Source organism: Crassostrea angulata, chromosome 2, assembly GCF_025612915.1.
Source record: "Crassostrea angulata isolate pt1a10 chromosome 2, ASM2561291v2, whole genome shotgun sequence".
Classification (NCBI taxonomy): domain Eukaryota; kingdom Metazoa; phylum Mollusca; class Bivalvia; order Ostreida; family Ostreidae; genus Magallana; species Magallana angulata.
Window position 1 is genome coordinate 29,845,115 of NC_069112.1, and position 6,330 is coordinate 29,851,444.

Below are 6,330 nucleotides of genomic sequence, written 5' to 3' on the forward strand. Positions count from 1 at the left end.
GAAACACGAAAGAACTATCGCCGTTGAGTCCAGGACAGACTGTCCGACTTCAGAATCATAATGACAGTAATTGGGGTAACTGTGGCAAGGTGCTAGACCAAGTGGCTCCGAGATCATACTTGGTTCAAACTGAAAATGGACATATGTACCGCAAACATCGTAGACATATTTTGCAATCAAATGAACAGTTTACACCATATGAACAATATGATTGTCATAACAATAATTACGTTGATCATTCTAGTCATAATCCATGTGATGATGGAAATACTCCATCACTTAGTCATGATATGTCTATTAGTACTAATCATGTGCCAACCCAAAATATGTCAGGGACCACAAGGTCTGGTAGGTCAGTTAAGAAACCACAGAGATTAATTGAAGAGATTTAATTTGCTGTTTGTGGGTAAGATCAGTATCATGAAAATGGGGTATGAGAGGAAGGACATGAATATCTATGTCATTTGTGGTAAATTTTTGATAAGCTGTACTGTTTTGTTTAGGTTTGTTTTTGGGGGGGTTTGGGGTTGTTTTTAATGCTAGTTGGTTACATTGCACAGGCAATTTATAGTGCATTGTTATATTATAGTTTCAGTGTTGTAATTTGTTTATGTTGGGAAAACAAAACAAAACTGTTAATATACTATGCTCCATTACATTGTAACATCCCAAATCATAATCTACAACAGAATTTAATGTCTTAGCCTAAGAATAGTCAATGCAAGGTTTCACATGTTTAAATATCATATTATAGCTAATTTGACTCAATTTCTCAAGAGGGAATATGTATCATTTGTATGTTTTGAAACGACCCCTATTATATTCATGTGTATGATGTCATCAATTCATGTGAAGGCACACACAATTAAACAAGCATGGAACTGACGCCATCGTTATGTTTTATCAAAGCCTTATAGGACTCCCTTGACTTTAACATCTCTCTCTCTCTCTCTCTCTCTCTCTCTCTCTCTCTCTCTCTCTCTCTCCCTCTCTCTCTCTAATTCGATAAACATAGTGATACACGTATTGATCTTTTCATTTTTTTATACTTGAACTAGTGATCTTTTAATTCAGGAAATAGGACCAAATTTCAAAGCCCCCCCCCCCCAAAAAAAAAAAATCCCAAAACAAGCAAACAACAAAAACAAAAAACAAAAAGATCACCTAAATGGAAAAAAAAATAATTAAACTACGTCACAGGTGGTGAAAAGTCATGTCTCAAACGGGACTCGAACCCAGGGCCTCTGGCGTACCGTGCCAGCGCTCTAACCACTGAGCTATTGAGACCCGATGCATTGACTGACATTCACACACCTGTGAACCTGGTGACATACTCCCCCTCTTGGTAGAAATTCGTCCTCGAATTTACGAGTAGAACTCAACGAGTGACTGAAATGTTGTGAAACATATTCCTAGGGAGTGACCGTAGGTTTTGTAAGTTGGCCGCCAAATGTCACAGGTGGTGAACAGTCAAGTCTCAACCGGGACTCGAACCTGGGTTCGAGTCCCGGTTGAGACTTGACTTTTCACCACCTGTGACACATATATTTGTTGAAATTAACAGACGATTTTAAAATGTGGAAGTGGTGTGGAACCCATTGCCAATGAATGTCTATCACATCAAATAATTATAGAATAAGGTAGATTGGGTAATTATTTTGGTCCGACAGTATAAAGGATTGAACTTTTATTGTTTGAGGGGTGGATGGACCTAAAAAAATCGTTAATAAAAATATAATATATCATAAATTACGCTTAAAATTTGTAAATATCAGCATAATATAATATAGAGACTTATTTTATTAGCATTTCATTTTTTCAATTTTTTTAATCACAAGACAATAAGAGTGTAAAAATTTTGACTTTTTTCTAAGACTGCTTCATAATTCTGGGACCAGGTCCTCTTCTGATGGGTTATGATTAAATAACATCCCAAATAACAATCCCTCAAAAACAAGTTATGATGTCTTTATTAATATTTGGGATAACTTTTTTATAGTTTATGTTAATATTTATTGGGTTTTCGCATGTTGAGATCCCCGGGGTAATCTAACACCTCTTTTTTTTCCTTTACAACTATATTTCAATTTTAAGAAAAGGTACACACTTTAATTTTTTCCAAGAGGAGAAAAACTGCTACAGTCTATAGATACAAGTTGCCATCAAACTTCAATATGTGATATAGTAATTAACACTAACAAGATGGGGCAATTTTTGTGCAATTAAAATCATTCAATATCATAATATATATTAACAACAGTTACACTCACAGCATTTCTCAATACTTTGCCTGAACTTGAACTTGTATAGTTTTGTCAACATTCTAAATAGTTTACCTTCTCTACAGAAGAGCGCAACAGGGGAGACAATTCTAACAGTAGTAATGAAATGCACAAATCATGTAATGAATAACAATTCTATTAGAAACAATGATAATAACTATTTTTTTTAATTAAAAGCAAAATAAGGTGTCTCTTTCATGTTAAATTACAAATTTTGACTTCAGTGGATTAAAATCGCTTGTAAAATAAAATTTCAAAAACCAACAAATTTATTTTATTTGAAAATGGGATGGTTTTGTTAATTTATTACTTTTTAGTCCTTGAGAGTCCAAGGATGGATTTTATATATTTTTAACAATACATCAGACAGTTTCTTATGAACTCAAAATTTCTAAAAATAATGCGCCATTTTCTGAGAAATTCTTTCTGAAAAATTAACAAAAATGTATAATTATCATTTCTTGTCATCCTGCCAACATTTACACCCTTGGGACTTCATGGTGTAATTAGAAATATGAAAATAAATATGCAAAGATTAAAGGTTTGAACTTCCTCTTTAAGAATATATTTTATTTTTTTTCAAACATTGTTTATTCATGTTGTAATTAATTACTGAATTTGACACTTTTTCTCTTAACTTTTCTGGTATTAGAGGCAAATCAACTGGCCGTTACTATAAATAAAAACATCCAGTGCAAAAACAAACATCATATACCTGACTCTAGATGGGTATCCTTTAAATCTATGATAAAATTCTGTTCATTCTTGAGACTTGCTGCCACAGCTTTTTTCCATATTTGCATGGTTCTCTCGCAGACATGCTCTTAAGTGTCTTACCTTCAACTAATACTGTTATCCAATGGCCAAGCGCATCCTTACAATATTTTCCAATCTTATTAAAGTCAAATTAATGTGCCCTTTTTAGGTCACTTACAAACCATGTTAATTATGTGAACACATTAATATTCAACGGACGCATGTTGTATATTGAATACAACCTCAAATTTTAAATATTTGATGATGTGACAGTTGACTTGTTCTCAAAAGCCTTCTTAAAAAAAACTGTAAAGGAGGCACTAATTTTAATCAATCATTTTTATCATTTCAACTAAAAAAATAAAAAACTGTTGAAATTTCCGAGCTCTAAGATGTTTTGATACTGGTTGAGTCTATTTGTGGATATTATACAATTGAACTACTAACATAGTTTAACAAACACGTTAGCTGACAGTAGGAAAAAATTATTAAAACATGTTTTTCACAATATTTCATATCATCTTGTAAAGTGTGTTTATTCACCGTCTTGCAGGCGTCTGTAGTATGTACAATCCCGGACTTGCAGGCTGTTTTTCTCGTTGAGGCCAAATCGCTATAAAATGCCACATGCAAACAAATTTCAAACACAGTAGCGCTCCTATGGTATACTTTATACTGGTTCCATAAACAATAGCCCACATTTGGCGCAATACAGGACAATTAATAATTTAATCCTACACAAAAATATAAGGAATTCGGATTAACGGTGTACAATCGAGGTTCTGCATTTTTGTAACAATTGTTGCTATCTAGCTGAAACCAGATCAAAACTTTTTGTGTGTTCCGTTTACAGATTCCATGCATTAAAGGCCAAATCATGCTCAAAAGCAAAAACACTTATTAGACGCATTTCATTAAGCGTCTTACCTTCAACTAATATTGTTATGCAGTGGCCAAGCGCATCCTTGCAATATTTTCCACTCTTAGTAAAGTCAAATGCATGTGCCCTTTTTAAGTCACTTACAAATCATGTTAATTATGTGAACACATTAATTTTCAACGGACGCATGTTGTATGTTGAATACAACCTCAAATTTTAAATATTGGATGATGTGACAGTTGACTTGTTCTCAAAAGCCTTTTAACTTCCCAACTGTAAAGGAGGCACTAATTTTTATCAATCATTTTTATCATTCCAACTAAAAAAAATAAATAAAAGTTTGAACCTGCATCAGCGGAGAGTCATCATAACTCAAACTGTTGAAGCTTCCAAGTCTATAAGATGTTTTGATACTGGTTGAGTCTATTTGTGGATATTATACAACTGAACCACAAACATACTTTTACAAACACTTCAGCTAATAGTTGGATAAAACTAATGCAACATGTTTTTCACAATATTTCATATCATGTTGTAAAGTGTGTTTATTCACCGTCTGTAGTATGTACAATACCGGACTTGCAGGCTGTTTTTCTCGTTGAGGCCAAATCGCTATAAAATGCGACATGCAAACACATTTCAATAAAAAGTAGCGCTCCTATGGTATACTTTAAATTGGTTCCATAAACAATAGCCCACATTTGATGCAATACAGGATAATTATTAGTTTAATCCTACACAAAAATATAAAGAATTCGGAATTACGGTGTACAATCGAGGTTCAGCGTTTTTGTAACAATTGTTGTTATCTAGTTGAAACCAGATCAGAGATGTTTTTGATACTGGTTGAGTCTATTTGTGGATATTATACGATTGAACCACGACTTATGAACATAGTTTAACAAACAAGGCAGCTGACAGTAGGATAAAATTAATGCAACGTGTTTTCCAAAATATTACATATCATGTTGTAAAGTGTGTTTTTTCACCGTCTTGCAGGCGTCTGTAGTATGTACAATCCCGGACTTGCAGGCTGTTTTTCTCGTTGAGACCAAATCGCTCTAAAATGCCCATGCAAACAAATTTCCAACACAGTAGCGCTCTTATGGTATTAATACTTTATGTTGGTTTCATAAACAATAGCCCACATTTGATGCAATACAAGACAATTATTAGTTTAATCCAACACAAAAATATAAGGAATTCGGAATAACGGTGTACAATCGAGGTTCAGCGTTTTTGTAACAATTGTTGTTATCTAGCTGAAACCAGATCAGAACTTTTAATTTGTTCCGTTTACAGATTCCATGCATTAAAAGGCCAAATCATGCTCAAAAGCGAAAACACTTATTAGACGCATTTCATTAAGTGTCTCAACCTTTAACTAATACTGTTATCCAATGGCCAAGCGCATCCTTACAATAGTTTCCAATCTTAATAAAGTCAAACTCATGTGTCCTTTTTAAGTCACTTACAAATCATGTAAATGATGTGAACACATTAATATTCAACGGATGTATGTTGTATGTTGAATACAACCTCAAATTTTAAATATTTGATGATGTGACCGTTGACTTTTTTTCAATAGCCTTTTAACTTTCCAAACGTAAAGGAGGCACTAATTTTTATCAATCATTTTTATAATTCCAACTAAAAAAAAAAAAAGTTTGAACCTGCATGAGCGGAGAATCATCATAACTCACACTGTTGAAGCTTCCGAGTCTCTAAGATGTTTTTGATACTAGTTGAGTCTATATGTGGATATTATACAATTAAACCACGAATTATGAACATAGTTTAACAACCACGTCAGCTGACAGTAGGATAAAATTAATGCAACATGTTTTTTACAATATTTCATATCATGTTGTAAAGTGTGTTTATTGACCGTCTTGCAGGCGTCTGTAGTATGTACAATCCCGGTCTTTCAGGCTGTTTTTCTCGTTGAGGTCAGATTTGATGCAATACAAAACAAATATAAAATTAATCCTACACTAAAATATAATTCGAAATAACGGTGTACACTGGAAGCGCGGTGCTTTTCGTAACAATTGTTGTTATCTAGCTGAAACCAGATCAGAACATTTAATGTGTTCCCTTTACAGATTCTATGCTTTAACGGGGAAAACATGCACGAGGAGGAACACTTATAAGAAGCATTTCATTGAGTGTCTTACCGTCAAATAAAACTGTTATCCAATGGCTAAGCGCATCCTTACAATATTTTTCAATCTTAGTAAAGTTAAATTCATTTGCCCTTTTTATGTCACTCACAACTCAAGTCAATCATAAGAACAGATAAATTTCTACGGAAGTATGTTGTATGTTGAATACAACCTCAAATTTTAAATATTTGTGACCGTTGACTTGATAACCAGCTCTTCAAATATGATTTCAAAAGTCTTTAACTTC

The 6,330-nt window shown here is 33.4% G+C and overlaps 1 non-coding gene across 1 annotated transcript; it reads right to left on the reverse strand.

Annotated features, from left to right (window-relative positions):
- Positions 1-1,214: 1,214 nt before the first annotated feature.
- Trnat-ggu (transfer RNA threonine (anticodon GGU)) lies at positions 1,215-1,287 on the reverse strand. The gene has a single exon. It is a non-coding gene; the product is annotated as a tRNA-Thr (tRNA).
- Positions 1,288-6,330: the final 5,043 nt, after the last annotated feature.